General features: G+C 36.6%; 1 protein-coding gene and 1 long non-coding RNA gene across 2 annotated transcripts in view; one reads left to right on the plus strand and one right to left on the minus strand.

Moving 5' to 3' along the window:
- LOC109622842 (5-hydroxytryptamine receptor-like) overlaps positions 1 to 17926 on the plus strand; it is a 668994-nt gene that overhangs the window by 339727 nt on the left and 311341 nt on the right. The gene's annotated exons all lie outside the window — the stretch shown is intronic.
- Positions 12398 to 13582, minus strand: LOC134287445 (uncharacterized). Its single transcript, XR_009997309.1, has 3 exons — positions 13459 to 13582; positions 13040 to 13113; positions 12398 to 12910 (listed from the first exon to the last, which is right to left on the minus strand). It is a non-coding gene; the product is annotated as an uncharacterized LOC134287445 (long non-coding RNA).

Below are 17926 nucleotides of genomic sequence, written 5' to 3' on the forward strand. Positions count from 1 at the left end.
TGGAACAGGGGCCACAACTTTGCCAAAGAAAGAATTTTAAATTATTACGCATTTTTCAAAGATAATTGGCAAAAACAAATTAAAACACACAACTTTTAAGCTATTTGCTGTAGAAAACTTAGTTATTTAACTAAACCAATCGGTTCAAAGATTCCATTTGCTAGAAAATTCAATAATCTTTCGAATAAGGGCAAAAAAACTGCGATAAGTTTGACCATTTCAAAGTTATAGCCCGTAAAAGCAATAAGAGTCAAAAACATGGGGAGTTCAATAACTACGCAACGGTTGAGATTTGACCATATGCGTAGAACAATTTTTTTCACCATTTATGGTCCTCTATCACCCTTTAAAAAGTTTGCACTCACGAACCTAACACCCTGTATAAATATATAAATATGTAAATTTTGTAAATTTTGTAAATTTTGTAAATTTTGTAAATTTTGTAAATTTTGTAAATTTTGTAAATTTTGTAAATTTTGTAAATTTTGTAAATTTTGTAAATTTTGTAAATTTTGTAAATTTTGTAAATTTTGCAAATTTTGTAAATTTTGTAAATTTTGTAAATTTTGTAAATTTTGTAAATTTTGTAAATTTTGTAAATTTTGTAAATTTTGTAAATTTTGTAAATTTTGTAAATTTTGTAAATTTTGTAAATTTTGTAAATTTTGTAAATTTTGTAAATTTTGTAAATTTTGTAAATTTTGTAAATTTTGTAAATTTTGTAAATTTTGTAAATTTTGTAAATTTTGTAAATTTTGTAAATTTTGTAAATTTTGTAAATTTTGTAAATTTTGTAAATTTTGTAAATTTTGTAAATTTTGTAAATTTTGTAAATTTTGTAAATTTTGTAAATTTTGTAAATTTTGTAAATTTTGTAAATTTTGTAAATTTTGTAAATTTTGTAAATTTTGTAAATTTTGTAAATTTTGTAAATTTTGTAAATTTTGTAAATTTTGTAAATTTTGTAAATTTTGTAAATTTTGTAAATTTTGTAAATTTTGTAAATTTTGTAAATTTTGTAAATTTTGTAAATTTTGTAAATTTTGTAAATTTTGTAAATTTTGTAAATTTTGTAAATTTTGTAAATTTTGTAAATTTTGTAAATTTTGTAAATTTTGTAAATTTTGTAAATTTTGTAAATTTTGTAAATTTTGTAAATTTTGTAAATTTTGTAAATTTTGTAAATTTTGTAAATTTTGTAAATTTTGTAAATTTTGTAAATTTTGTAAATTTTGTAAATTTTGTAAATTTTGTAAATTTTGTAAATTTTGTAAATTTTGTAAATTTTGTAAATTTTGTAAATTTTGTAAATTTTGTAAATTTTGTAAATTTTGTAAATTTTGTAAATTTTGTAAATTTTGTAAATTTTGTAAATTTTGTAAATTTTGTAAATTTTGTAAATTTTGTAAATTTTGTAAATTTTGTAAATTTTGTAAATTTTGTAAATTTTGTAAATTTTGTAAATTTTGTAAATTTTGTAAATTTTGTAAATTTTGTAAATTTTGTAAATTTTGTAAATTTTGTAAATTTTGTAAATTTTGTAAATTTTGTAAATTTTGTAAATTTTGTAAATTTTGTAAATTTTGTAAATTTTGTAAATTTTGTAAATTTTGTAAATTTTGTAAATTTTGTAAATTTTGTAAATTTTGTAAATTTTGTAAATTTTGTAAATTTTGTAAATTTTGTAAATTTTGTAAATTTTGTAAATTTTGTAAATTTTGTAAATTTTGTAAATTTTGTAAATTTTGTAAATTTTGTAAATTTTGTAAATTTTGTAAATTTTGTAAATTTTGTAAATTTTGTAAATTTTGTAAATTTTGTAAATTTTGTAAATTTTGTAAATTTTGTAAATTTTGTAAATTTTGTAAATTTTGTAAATTTTGTAAATTTTGTAAATTTTGTAAATTTTGTAAATTTTGTAAATTTTGTAAATTTTGTAAATTTTGTAAATTTTGTAAATTTTGTAAATTTTGTAAATTTTGTAAATTTTGTAAATTTTGTAAATTTTGTAGATTTTGTAAATTTTGTAAATTTTGTAAATTTTGTAAATTTTGTAAATTTTGTAAATTTTGTAAATTTTGTAAATTTTGTAAATTTTGTAAATTTTGTAAATTTTGTAAATTTTGTAAATTTTGTAAATTTTGTAAATTTTGTAAATTTTGTAAATTTTGTAAATTTTGTAAATTTTGTAAATTTTGAAAATTTTGTAAATTTTGTAAATTTTGTAAATTTTGTAAATTTTGTAAATTTTGTAGATTTTGTAAATTTTGTAAATTTTGTGAATTTTGATAAATTTTATGAATTTTGATAAATTTGATAAATTTGATCAATTTGATCAATTTGATAAATTTGATTAATTTGATCAATTTGATAAATTTGATAAATTTGATAAATTTGATAAATTTGATAAATTTGATAAATTTGATAAATTTGATAAATTTGATAAATTTGATAAATTTGATAAATTTGATAAATTTGATAAATTTGATAAATTTGATAAATTTGATAAATTTGATATACAGTTTCTTACCGATTTTGGCAACATCCGTTTTTGGCAAAATTTCCTTCCCGATTTTTGCAACACCCGTTTTTGACAACAATTTCTTACCGATTTTGGCAACAAAAAATTTTGACCAAAAATTTTACCGAAAAATCGATTGTATTTGTAAATGTATATTTATATCTTAGCCTTACCCTTTTTCAAAAAATTAAAATTCAATAAATTTTCCAAAATCAACAATTTTACAAATCATGACGTAATTTATGAACGTCACCTGCAGGGATCGTTTCATAACTTGTGAATAGTCCATATTTAAAATATAAGCCAAATTGACGTATAAAAGTTGAAAACAATCCACAAAAAAAATTACCGATTTTGGCAAAACCCCAATTTGGCAACATAAAATTCACCTCGTGTTGCCAAAATCGGTAAGAAACTGTATTTGATAAATTTGATAAATTTGATAAATTTGATAAATTTGATAAGTTTGATAAATTTGATAAATTTGATGAATTGGATAAATTTGATAAATTGGATAAATTGGATAAATTGGATAAATTGGATAAATTGGATAAATTTTATAAATATCATAAATGTCATAAATTTCATAAATTCGATAAATTTGATAAATTTGATAAATTTGATAAATATGATGAATTCAATTTTATAAATTTGATAAATTTGATAAATTTGATTAATTGGATAAATTTGATAAATTTGATATACCTACTTTATAAATTTTTCAATTCTGAAAATTCGTCAAGTTTGTGAAAAAGATTCAAATTTTGTAAATACATATTGTAATAATAAAATTTGGTCAATTTATCATGTCGCCGTAACTGTTTTGGTATGACGTCAATCATGCACCGTCATTTAAGCAATAAGACGAATGTCTACTTGTTCATTCAGAAAAAAAAAGAAAACCAAAACATGTCGTTGCAAATTTCCTCAGGAAACCGGACCACAAACCGTAAGGACAACGAAGTGGAAATTCCACTTTATTCCAGCATCATCATTTCATGCTTTGTCAAGGCAAACGATAACAGACATCACGAAGCAATTCATTTACAAGACCCCTATCCTTGAGAGCCAAAGGAAGAACAAACCGACGTCCGACGACGTCGGGGCGATGTGAAACAAGACAGTTGCTGTTTCGTGAAGGTCCGTGAAACAAATGTGTGTATCCGTAGCAGTACGTATGTACATATGTAGTACACACATATCGAACATGCTTCCAGTTGGGTGCGTCGGAATTCGATCCCATGTCGTTGTCGTGGTAGTAGTCATCGTCATCGTCGTTTGGAGAAGAAACCGTTCCTATTCGGTGGATCTGTTCAATTGCTTGTAACATGTTCGTTGGGCCCACGTCATGGATGTTGGAAGCGTTGCTACAAGAAAGATGCTGCGGTCAGCTCTGTTTCACTGGAGTGTGTTCGAACGTATCACAACAAATGTTATGGCAAAGGACATCACAATAATCGTAAGTTAATTTGTTCTACGTGAATGACTGCAAACAGTTGAACAGTTACTGGACAGTCCTCTCATGATTCAGTCTGCTATTTTTAGCTAATGACAAAGTGGTCTTTTATTAGCTCCATTCGTTTGCTCTTACAGATGAAGTTCAAATTCAACCTAAATTCAGCTCAGATCAAATTCTGGTTGTCATATTTGAATCTAAATCTGTGACAACAATGTCAAATATTCGTTACAAACTTAATATGGGAACAACTTTCCCAACTTGCTACAACTTCCGGATAAAACCTTGATTCCTGTCTAATCATATTAGTTTCAGAGGAAACAATCTAACGGACAATATGTTTCTGTCCTGCTAGCACGCTATCGTCCCACAGTTATCGTCTTGCCCATGAAAAGCAAGCGATACCCTCAAAGTTAAGTCCCGTAATGAGTTCCTGAAGTAATCTACACCATTTCGATCATAACTTCGAATGCGGCCGACAAGTTGCTGCTAGGTGAGAAAGAACATTTAATAAACGTCCGAGTCCGAGCCAGAGAAAGAAACTTTTCCAATGTGGTTTGCAGTTTCCTTAGGAATACGAAACATCCGCCTTGTGCTGTACCGAAACAAAGTTTCGCCATTTGCCTCCGAACCTGAACAAGTTTCGCTTAATTACCTAGCAAGTCATTGCTAAGATTTCAAAAAGTAAGCTTCATCTCTGCACCGTGTTGGCCCTCCTAGGCGAAGTTTTATAATTGGATGCAAATAGACAGAAAAGCGTTATGATTCCTGCTCCTACCTCCTGCCACTTCAGTTCCCGAAGTGAGCGGCGCCCAATTTGGAAAGGGTGTTAAATTATGTATAGCACGCTCTCGGGCTGATGTTTGACCGGTCCCACGTCACCTGCCCGGGAAAGGGTCAGCTAAGAGCATCCAACAATGGCAAACGTGTCACTTCCGGACCAGTTAAGCCCCGATGCTGCTGAGCTTCGTCTCGGTGAGATGTGTTGTCGTTGTCATGTACCGGGGTTTGCTTGCGCTGCTATGCTACACGTTCTAGTTCTAGTGCATATGCTGTTCCTGGCTGGTGGGTACCAAACTAACGAGACGACCATTATGTGCCTGGACTGCCACCGTTGGACTCTGCGATGCTGCTGTTTGGTATCGAGGATGCCTGTGCAGATTTTGGGTTCTTAGTTTGTCGGTTTTTCACAACTCCAAAAGAGAAGTTAGGGATGATCATTTTTGGATAAGTTTGAAAATATGAAATTTTAACTACATTTCAAGAATGTTATACACATTTGTTACGCTGATATTTAGACCGAAAGAAAACATTCTAAGTTGATGTCTTCGGCAGAGTTGTTCATATGAATGTAATTTTTGTATTTAAATAAGGCCGTTGCAAATATTTTTCTCACCACACTTGGCTGGTCGAGGGATTCCTCCATGCATTACTCCGGGATTCCTCCAGGAATCCCTAAAGGTACATTCAAAAACCACTATAAAAGACACTAAAATTGCATTTCTCAATCATGTGTTCGCAAGTCTGTAAATTCTGTATACGGCAACGGCATTCAATTATTTTCTAGCTTAAGTGGAACAACACAAAAAAAATATTAAATTGCATTTCCAGCGCTTGCGCTGGTCTAAGTGCGAAAATCTCATCAGTTAAAGCCGTATAATATTCTTGATAATGTCAAGAATAGAATACGGTTTGTTATTTCATATCAATTGATACGAGCTTACAGCTATCACATATAAATTAATCAGCCTGCCGAATATTTGCCATAGCTGAGTTGGCAATGGCCAGTCAATGCTTTAACCAGCATGCTGCAGTTCTGCTTAGACAGATTTGTTAGATACTTTCGCCACCCCCAGAGATGGTTCAGTACAATACAATTTTGTTTGAAGACATGACTCCAAACTATTCCAGAATTGACTGTGCTGAATGGCAACCCAGGTGTCAATCTGAAACTTTACCCTACACTTGGATACCGGAATAACTGGTTCAGGGCCAATGAAGTCATGTGATGCTCCTGTGCGAGCTAACTCATCAGCCAGTTCATTTCCAGCTATGGAAGAATGGCCAGGCACCCATACAAGGTGAACAGCGTTTGCTGAATTCAGCTCCTCGATTTGAGTTCGGCAAGTGATAACTATCTTCGACCTGGAGTTGGCCGAAGCAAGTGCTTTAAAAGCAGCCTGGCTATCTGAAAAGAAGTATATTACTTTGCTCATTACGTGCTGCTGAAGTGCTGATTGCACTCCGCACATAAGAGCAAAGATTTCAACCTGAAAAACGGTGCAGTGTCTACCAAGTGAGTAAGACTGATACAGCCTTAGCTCACGAGGAAAAACACCAGCACTTGCTCGACCTTCGAGAAGGGAGCCATCAGTGTAACATACGATGCCGTCTGAAATACTTCTCTCCAGATATCCAGATGTCCACTCTTCCCGAGAAGGGAATTCCGTGGAAAATGTCCTATATGGGAAATTACAAGCAATTGTAAGATCACTTGGAGCAAGGACAACTTAGTCCCAATCCACCAAAAGTGGAAACAACGAGGTGTGTGTTGATGTGCGGTTCACAGGAGTTTCCTCTAGTAGACCGAGTACCCGTAGACGGTAAGTGCAAGAAAGTGCTTCTTGTTTGAGATGAATGTGTAGTGGAGCAACGTCAAAGAGAACTTCGAGCGCTGCCGTGGGAGTTGAAGAGAACGCTCCAGACATCGCCATTAAGCACATCCTTTGGAGATGGCCTAACTACCTGAAGGGCGCTTTGCATCAGGTCGAAAAGGGTGGTGATACACATACCAACTATGTTAGGTAGTCGTCGGCAAAACCATACACAGTTAGAAAAAATCACCGACTTCGGTAATGTTTTACCGAAATCTCAACCGTTAAGTTTGTTTTACAGGAAAAAATCGGTAAAGGAAGCAACTTTTACCGAAGTTCGTTAGAGTTTGACAGATAAACGATAACATTCTACCGAAATTTGTTATTTTTCTACGGAATTTCGTTAAAAATCCATTACCGAACGCTCAGCGGTTGAGATTTCGGTAAAAATTACCGAACACGATTAGCTGTGTAAGTAGGAAAACCGCTATTATTGAGTTGCCTCAATAGCGTATCTGCTACGAGATTCCACAAAAGCGGTGACAAGACTCTCCCTTGGGGGCATCCACAAACACTCAATTTCCTAATCCCTGCTAGACGCAATGTCGAGAAGAGATATCGGTTTTTGAGCATTTGATGAATCCAATTGGAAATCATTGGAGATGTACCATGACTCCGTGCGGCTTCCAATATGGCATCGAAAGGCACATTGTCAAAGGCACCCTCGATATCTAAGAAAACACCCAAACAAGATTGCTTTTGAGCGAATGCTTTCTCGATATCGTAAACAACCTTGTGTAAAAGAGTCACAGTGGACTTACCAGATTGGTAGGCCTGTTGGTTCACATGAAGAGGCACGTTGGCCAGATGAACATCACGGATGTGATGATCCACAATGCGTTCTTAGCATTTCAGAAGAAAAGAGGTCAAACTGATAGGTCTGAAACTCGTTGCTTCTTCATACGACGCACGACCCACTTTCGGAATAAACTTCACAGTAATATCCCGCCAAGATTTAGGAATATACCCTGTAGCAAAACTGCAAACAAGTATTTTTTTTCAAAACATGTTTGAAATAATCAAATACCTTCTAAAGCCAAATAGGATAAATTCCATCTGCCCCAGGAGATTTGAAAGGAGCAAAGCTATTAAGTGCCCACTCAATCGATTCTATAGTTACAATACTCCGAGCCGAGGCCAGGGAATCATAACTACAAGAAAAGACATCAGGTTCATCCGAAGATGTAATATCCACACATCCAGGGAAGTGTATGCTGAATAAGCATTCCAGAACTTCCTCATCAGAGGAAGTCTGATCGTCATTTGGCAAACGAAGTTCGTTCACTCGGAAATCCTTAGATTTCGCAAGGATTTTATTTAACCGACTGACTTCACTCAAACTGGAAACACTTGTGCAAAGGCTTTTCCAGCTGGATCGTTCAGCAGACCGGGGAGCTTTCCTGTAGGCCTTGCGTGCCGACCTGAAAGCCTCCGAACCAGCCGAATGTCGTCTGTTCCAACTCTTTCTACATTGTATCCTGAGTTTCGCCAGATCAGAGTTCCACCAAGGGGTTCCTCTTGTGATCTTCACAGACCGTAGAGGGCATGCTTCTTCAAAAGCTTCGTTGTAGTATCAACGGCATCATCTAAATCACTTGGAGTGTCAATGGATGGTGAGTATCCATGAAATTTTGCCGCAACCAAATCAGTAAAAAGATCCCAGTTTGTTGACCGGGGATTCCCGAAACGCAATGTTTGCGAAGTAACATTTAAATGTTCAAAAAAGATGTAGCGATGGTCAGATAATCATCATCTGACACATGCCAATTGGTCAGCTCGTGACTAATTCTACTAGAGCAAAGCGTTATGTCTAACACTTCCTCTCTAGCAGATACCATGAAGGTTGGGCGGTTGCCTATGTTAAGTAATCCAAGATCTGTACTACTTAAGTATTCCATCAAACTGGAGCCTCTCAAATTGATGTCTGAGCTGCCCCAGATTATATGGTGAGCATTAGCATCACTACCAACAATTAGCGGAAGGCCTTTTGAAGTGCAGTATGCAATGACTTGCTTGAAAGCATCCGTAGGGGATGGTTCATCATGCAGTAAATAAACCGAACAATGGACGTATTTCCTGTTGAGGTTTCCAACAGATACATCAATTGTGATAGCACATACGTCTCTGATGGTTAGTTCAGAGATGAGTGTAGCAACTATTGCGTTGTTGACAAGCACACAGGCTGGAGGCATGACACGCGAGTTTCCATTACATGTTTACTGAAAGTAGCAAAAACCGGGTTCACAAGGTTTCCTAGATAGAAATTCCCCTTAAAGTAAGGTTCTTGGACCAAGACCACTTGGCCTGAGCCATTTTGCATAAGTCTGCAAAGATTGATTGTTGCTGTTCTTTTATGCTGAAGATTGATCTGAACTATGCTAACCGTAGCCATTACCCAAACTAGGTAAGATTGAACTCTTCGCAATTACAGCACAACAAAGAACAGCAGCAATAAAACCAGATCGGTATCGATTGGAAAACGCCAAAGGCGAGGATACACAGAATACACTGTGTAAATCGCATAATGCGAAACCATAATGCCTATTGTTAAACGAAAAACTCTCTACTGCGTCACTGAATGTTCCACGTATTATCCGTTGTCCAGCGTTAGTAATGCACAGTCTGTGCAGTTTCTGTCTGAAGCCATCGTAGATTGTGTTCCCATAAGACCCTTGGCTCCATTTGCTACAATGTTATGTTTCCTATATTTTTGCACACCAGAAATATAAGAAGTAAACGAAAAACTATGTTAATTAATATGTAAATGCTTACAAAATAAATAGAAAGAATAACATTTCGTTTAGAGAAGTTGATGTAAAAGGTTTGTGGTTGATTCCTCAATAGGATTAATTTGAGAATCTCTCAAATATCTCAAAAAATGCAAAAACATCCACAAACATGAAATTTCAAAAATATTCTTCATAAAATGTAGATACAATCATCAGAATTCAGCCAAAAATGCTACCAGATAGGTTTGGAGTCCATTTTCAATGTGGAGCGGACCTGTTGTGATGCTTAAAGTGCGTGCCTTTCACGCCGAGGGTTTGGTATCGAATCCCACACCTGACACACATACAAAATTTGAGTGCAGCATCTGGCTGAAGACGGTTTCAATGGTCTTTTATACTACTTTACGCTCAATGAAGTTCTTATAACTTTATTACATTCTGACCTATTCTTTTCATCTTCTTTTTCTTGGCTGGGACAAAGCCTGCTTCTCAGCTTTCAGTGTTCAGTGTTCCATGAGCATTTTCACAGTTATTAATTGAGAGCTTCTTCTGCCAATGGCCATTTTGCATGTGTAGAGTAGAAGTCTACTTCCTCATAGTAAAAAGTATAGCATATAGCATATCATAGCATAGCATGCACACTTGCACAAATCGTGGATGGAGTTGCAAAGACAAGCATATCCATTGCCATTGCAGATTTCGTTACTATCTACATTAGCATAGACCAAGCCCGTGCGCAGGGGGGGGGGGGGGGCGGTGCAAACCAGGTTCACGAGTTAAGCGGAGGTGGGGAAATCGGCCCTAAGTCCTATCATCAACTTAGAAAGCGTCCAGATCTGATCCCGATAGGCTTCCGATAGATGATAAGATGGTAATAATAGCAAAAACTCATTCCGAGCATGTATGATCATTTAACAATATAATCTACAAAGAATAAGTCTTCGGATCGCGTTAGGTTGCATGAACTCGACGCACACAATGAGTTAGGAGGTACTAGCAGCAGTACTCCCTTTATCAGATCGTTTCCTGGAATTGTCGATGAGTTTCCTCATCCGCTATGAGGTGCTGAATCCATTGGTAATTGAAAATTTGGAAAAGTTAATCCAACGAATTCATCAAACAAAATTTATGACAGTGTACTACTCGTACATTACTCTGGAGGTTAACCCTTCTCAACCGCAATTGCTTCCCAGACTTCTCCAATTCCACTATAGGTTTTGATCTGACCATGAAGCAAGAAATTCGTGGAATTCCAGATCCACTCCGTTCGGAGTATATTCCAAACATTTTTGGAAGCAATTATGGTCACGTCAGTTGCGACAGGAAATGTTTCACTGACGGGTCAAAAACAAATGATTCCACTAGATTTGGTGTATTTAATGAGCTTCATAGCGCCGCCCATAAGCTTCAAAGTCCTTGCTCAGTATATGTCGCAGAATTGGCGGCTATTCACTGCGCATTAGAGCGAATCGACTTTCTTCCCTCTGATCAATATTTCGTTTTTACAGATAGTCTCAGTTCAGTTGAGGCTATTCGCTCAATGAGGCCGGTGAAGCACTCCCCGTATTTCCTGAGCGAAATACGATCATTTCTGAGTGCTTTAATAACACCTTGGTTTGGGTCCCTTTGCATTGCTCAATCCCGTGCAATGAGAAAGCCGACTCGCTCGCTAAGGTGGGCACTATGGAAGGCGACATTTATGACCGTCATACCGCCTTTAATGATTTTTTTCTATTACTCGTCAGCATGTTGCCAACTGACAACAAAAATGGGATGCAGGGGAATTGGGCTGGTGGTTACATTCGATTCTCCCACAGGTATTGAAGACGTCATAGTTCAAGGGGTTGGACATGAGTAGAGATTTTATCAAGATAATGTGTCGACTTGTATCCAATCACTACTCTCTGGGCTCGCATTTCTATCGACTAGGGCGTATGAATTTTGCTACTGGTTTCGACTGATGAAAAAAGGGATTTTTTGAAAACTAGATTTCTCAATTTGGATTAAAGTTTCAGGTCCGAAAGTCTATATTTGAAAATGAAGCTGCCTGATACTTAGATACGTATATTGACATTCATGAATGTATTTTTTTTAGATTTTTATCTAGTTTAGTTTTCTCCATAGAAGTAAAATAGTTAAACAAGGATTTTCAGAAATAGTTCAATTTGTGCAAAACGTTTTTACGGTATCACTAAATAATGTGCAACTTACAAACCAATAGTCAAATATAACTTTTGATTACCGGTATTTTATGTTAATATATAAGGGTAGAATATGTGTGAAAATGAAGTTTGTTCTTGCATTTATTCCTAGATGGCTGGGCTGCAAGTTATGCTTATAATTGCTGGAACAGTCTATAGTTCATAAGTCAAAACTGTTGAAATTGTAAAAAGTTTTAACTGAATTTAGCTCCGTTATGCCTGTCGGTCGGCGCATGAGCCTAAAATAAATGATAAAGTTGAAAAAAAAAATAACGTTCCCGCAAAGTTATGTTGGTTCAAATCCACAAAACGTCACCAATGACTACGATATTGCAATTTTCCTTATTTCAATCTCGATTACACATAAACAAAATTCGATTACCGAACAACTGCCGTATTTCGTTACACATGAACGACCGAAGAATTCCACGAAAAAATCCGCGGAGATTAATCTACCACGGCCCAAATCAGACCCACATTTACTTCATTTCTTTGCAATGAGAAAACTCAGAAAACTTAATGATTAGCATGTCTAATTGGATTTTTAAATTTAAACTAATGTATTGATTTTTTGATTTTATACGAAAGAGCACCTTTTTCTGAGTCACCATGATTTTTTTTCAGATATTTAGAACTTTATTTTGATATCTAAAATTAAATACAAAGAGATTTTTTTGAAATCCTCTTTTGACAGCTGGGCAACTGCTTGACAGCTCCGCCCAGTATCCAGCTTTTTACGCTGGCTATAAAACGACGAGGGGTGATTCAATTCTGACATTTCTTGCCGACAGATTTTATAGTTTATTCTTAGTAGGCGACAAACTTAGGTTGTTGATTCACGTGTCAAAAATTTTCACCGGTATGTTTCTAAATTTCTTGCATCTTGATTCGTATAGTGGTAATCACGTTCAAATGTGTGCGTGAATCTTTTGTAGATGTAGTTGTGAAACTTGGGGGAAAATATGTGCACTCTTGCCCCGGTTGTTAGTTTTATCATTATTTAGCCATTTTACCCAAATCGATTGGGTAATATTTGCATATGCAATCTGAATAGCCTTTGAATTAGCGTGCATTTTTGTGTATGGAAAAATTCACGCTAGTGTTCGTGTGTTGAAATGTCACTTATCTCTATATGGTTTCATTGATTGCTGTTCTTTTATGATTTTAGGCAGATATTGGATAATTGGATATAATTTACAGATGATGAGTGGGCTCAAGAAAACATTCTCGAAAAAAGAAATTATGAGACCTTCAATTGTAATGGCTCGGCAGTCTTATTAAAGAATTAAGCGAACTACAATGTTCTCGCTCCGACGTTTCGGTCCTGGTTTGGGACCTTCTTCAGGGATCTATAATTTATTCACAATAAGGACAATAATTGGACTCGTATTTGACATATAAAGTTACACATAAAACAATTTTACAAACATAAAGGTGTTTAAATTTTACATTTTTGTAGTCTGTTTTAAATTACTTACAAAGAATTGTTCGCTCTTGTCCTAATACTTTTAGCCTGTCGTGTTGTCCTTTTCGTTCAAACATTTGTGGAATCCTATTTTGTTGATGATTAACCTGGGCTTGTTAGGGGAATATCTGTAAATAAAAGAAAATCGGGTTAAGTACGGTTCCTTTGAATTCCACTAAGAATTTGCATCCTTTGACAGATACGTATTTCGACCTCAACTGTAAGGTCGTCTTCAGTGTCTTGTACTCAGTCGAGTCAAGTACAAGACACTGAAGACGACCTTACAGTTGAGGTCGAAATACGTATCTGTCAAAGGATGCAAATTCTTAGTGGAATTCAAAGGAACCGTACTTAACCCGATTTTCTTTTATTTCCTATTTTGTGTTATAATCTTAATTTCAAATTGTCTGTGTTATAAAATCGTCTACTCACTGTTGTAGGTGTACTAAACGGTCAACGGTATTGTATGTTGTTCTAGTAGCGGGAGTATTTGGCGTTTTCTTTGCACTGTTTCACTGTCGGGTGTAGGCGAGTCTAATGTTTTCCAGTTTTTTAAGATGGTTCCTGATTCTGATTTTGTGTTTGTGTTAGTGATGTGTTTGGTCTATTGCTATTAGTGTTATTGTGGTGATGGTACTTTTTTAGTGTGTGCATGATTCCTTTATAACTAATACTTAACCCGTCCGTATCGGTCCGTTTGTTTATATTTTTCGTCGTCAGAATGTGGCAAATTTCTAGGATGGGAAGTCTCGTTGGTTTATTGCTGGTGTCTAGTATTGCTGGGTTGGAGTAGTCGAATGTGTGCCCTGTCGTTGCGCTGTGGTGCATTATAGCCGTCCTTTCTTTCCATTGGTCAAGTTGTATCTTTTTGTAGTCCTCATCTTGCATGTCCATAATTTTATCGAGTTTGTTTTTGTCCGATTTGTGTCCGTAGAGTCGTGTCTGTAGTTTGTTCGTAGTTAACCCTACATACATAGCTTCGCATTGTTGACATCTTAGGCTGTATATGACGTTGCTCCTCTGCTGCTTTTCGGTTGTCCCTTTCATGCGCGTGTATTGTTCGTGCAGTTGAAAATCGGAATTTTTGACACGCGAAAATCGATGTTTCTCCTAAACCGTGTGTCGGACGTACGTCGGACACAGCGCGCTGGACATAGAGCCAGGTCCGCTGTCCAGCGCACTACGTCCGACGTTAGGTTTGACGTATGGATTTTGAGAAAATTCGACTGTCGGGTGTGGGGAAACTTCGGGTTTCAACCGCGACGACAATACATCCCTTGCATCGTGTTGTTGTTGTAGTGACATATTTTTATGTTTGAATATTGCCCTGTCTGTTGTATGTGTTTCGTTATCAGCGGCGAAAGCTTGTCGATGTATGGGATTGATCAGTATATCGTCTCATCATTATTGGTTTGTTCCGTCCGTGTTCGTGTCATGTTTCTGTTGTTGATCATTCTGTTGATTAGTGTTATGGGGTAGTCATTTGCTTGGAGTTCCTCTCTGATCGTCTGGTTCTTCTCCTCCTGTGTTTTGATCGTCGAAATTTTGTTTACCCTTTCAATGAGGTTGTGTGCAACATTTATTTTTAGGTGTATTGCATGCATGGAGTGGAAGTTCAAAAATCGGCCCGATGCGATCGGTTTTTTGCACCAATCGGTTGAGAACGTTTGGTTCTCGTGCCGAATGACTAACACGTCCAGGAAGGGAAGTTGCTGGTTTTCTTCTACCTCTGCCGTGAATTGCAGTTTGGGATGGTAGCTGTTGAACGCTTGCAGAACATCGTGAATTTGCTCTTGCGGTATGCAAAGAAACAGATCATCGACGTATTTCTTGATGATCGGGATCATGATGTGTAGTGTTGTGACTACCGTTTCTATCAGTGCGTCTGTGACAATTTCTGCCAAGACGGGTGATAGTGGGCTTCCCATAGCCATACCAGCTATTTGTTTGTAGTGTTGATTTCCAAACTTAAAATAGCTGGATTCAACACAGTGTTGGACGATTTCCAAGAAGAGGTCGAGGTTGATGGTGGGATTTTGTTTTGATGTTATCCCATTGATGGATGATTCCCTTTCTCACCAGTTCGTATGGAATGTTGGTGAAAAGTGAGACCACATCGAACGATACCATGATGTAGCCGGGGGGAATCGTACATTCATTCATGAATTGGCTGAATTCAAACGAACTGTTGACGCTGTAGTGGACGGAGATTGATGTTTGGAGGATGTTCGCGATGTACTTTGTGAGTTGGTAGTTGGGTGCGGTCATCGTAGGGACCACGGGACGCAATGGCAGATCAGCTTTGTGCGCCTTTGGTTGACCGTAAATTCGTGGGCATACTGCTGTGTTCGTTCGCAAACGTTTGGCTGTTTTTGCGTCGATTAAATCCAAATCGGCTAGCCGGGTGACGAAGTTGTTGTTTTGTTTTTGTAGTTTGCTTGTGGGGTCTGACGTCATCGTAGCGTAGGTCGAGGTATCTGCTAGTAAGTGGTTCATTTTCGCAACGTAGTCTTCGCATCTCATGACAACAGACAGGGCAATATGCAAACATAAAAATATGTCACTACAACAACAACACGATGCAAGGGATGTACACGCGCATGAAAGGGACAACCGAAAAGCAGCAGAGGAACAACGTCATATACAGCCTAAGATGTCAACAATGCGAAGCTATGTATGTAGGGTTAACTACGAACAAACTACAGACACGACTCTACGGACACAAATCGGACAAAAACAAACTCGATAAAATTATGGACATGCAAGATGAGGACTACAAAAAGATACAACTTGACCAATGGAAAGAAAGGACGGCTATAATGCACCACAGCGCAACGACACATTCGACTACTCCAACCCCGCAATACTAGACACCAGCAATAAACCAACTAGACTTCCCATCCTAGAAATTTGCCACATTCTGACGACGAAAAATATAAACAAACGGACCGATACGGACGGGTTAAGTATTAGTTATAAAGGAATCATGCACACACTAAAAAAGTACCATCACCACAATAACACTAATAGCAATAGACCAAACACATCACTAACACAAACACAAAATCAGAATCAGGAACCATCTTAAAAAACTGGAAAACATTAGACTCGCCTACACCCGACAGTGAAACAGTGCAAAGAAAACGCCAAATACTCCCGCTACTAGAACAACATACAATACCGTTGACCGTTTAGTACACCTACAACAGTGAGTAGACGATTTTATAACACAGACAATTTGAAATTAAGATTATAACACAAAATAGGATTCCACAAATGTTTGAACGAAAAGGACAACACGACAGGCTAAAAGTATTAGGACAAGAGCGAACAATTCTTTGTAAGTAATTTAAAACAGACTACAAAAATGTAAAATTTAAACACCTTTATGTTTGTAAAATTGTTTTATGTGTAACTTTATATGTCAAATACGAGTCCAATTATTGTCCTTATTGTGAATAAATTATAGATCCCTGAAGAAGGTCCCAAACCAGGACCGAAACGTCGGAGCGAGAACATTGTAGTTCGCTTAATTCTTTAATAAGACTGCCGAGCCATTACAATTGAAGATACCAGGTGACATCCAGTCGAAAATACCGCAGAAATTATGAGACGTTTTTTCGGCCCCTGAACCACTCAGTCCCAGAGAAAAGGCACCATGGGAAACCGACCTCTTTTGTTCCCGGGTCTCAAGGTTTTAGGCATGGGGATGGGACGCGTGGGGAATCTTCGGAGTGCGAGAGCCATGAATGTCAAGGAAAAATACGGTGCACAAATGATTTTACGGCGGTAAACTTGAATGTGGGTTGAGCAACGCTTAAACCTAGCTGTGGTTCGCAGAGCAAGAATGACATCCACTGCAAGAAGCTCAGAAGGACTGCTTACTGACGACGGAAGGGCGGAGTGGCCACCGAGCACATTATGGGCCTGAGACGTAGGTGGGACTTCATTATGGCGTCGGATTGTCGGGGTGGCCTGTCTTTGCCTTGACAAAGGTGAGCAGCTTAGTCGGAGCGGTCGAAGGCACTTTGGCGAGGTGACTCAGCAGCGGCCGGAAAGGATTCCTCAAGGTGAACCGTAGGGTGGGGTCCGAACGAGTTTTGGTGGTCACACTTATCGGCATTGCAACAGCGGCAGTTGGCGAGATATAGGTCGGATCATAGTTTCTCGTCTAATGGGAGGTATGCACTTCAAACGGAATCGCTCAAGTAATTTTCGTTCGGTGCATTATTTTTCCGTGACCGGAATGGTCAAGAAATTTAACACAGCAAGCCCCATTTGATTATACGTTTCGTTTAAGCTCCGTACTAGGATCCGGAATAAAGCTATATTGCATTATTTACCTTTTGCTCCCGGTTTTGACAGGTGGTTTACTGAGCCTCATTAAAATCGATTGCCGAAGCTACCGCAATAGTTCTGCTGTTCTACTTTCGCCAAAAAAGTTCTGCACAGGCAATTAGGGATTGAGTGTGTAGTTAATATAGAACATCTTGACTAATCAAAGTAAATCAACAAATTCATCTGATGCAACCTACTGCTGATCTCGACCGTAAATCCCATCCTGATCTGTGTGATCAGCCTTTACACTCTTGCAATACGATTTCAATGAAAAACCACGGCTCAGTCATAATTGTATTAAAACTTTCGGAAACATTCGACTCCAGGTGTAAAACAAAACTTCGACAAGCGATGAATCGTTCATAAATCCTTGGTGATTTGCATTGCTGTAACTTGTATATTGGGTTCAACATAAATCCTTCATTGATTTTTGGAAAAATTCTGCGATTTCATTCCATGTTTTAGTTCGAAAAGCCTCGTATTTTCTCCAATAAAACCTGAAATAATAACATCATTTTAGATAAAAATCAATCCAAAAATTCAATTTTTATTTCCTGAGGAA

Source organism: Aedes albopictus, chromosome 2 (assembly GCF_035046485.1).
Source record: "Aedes albopictus strain Foshan chromosome 2, AalbF5, whole genome shotgun sequence".
Classification (NCBI taxonomy): Eukaryota; Metazoa; Arthropoda; class Insecta; order Diptera; family Culicidae; genus Aedes; species Aedes albopictus.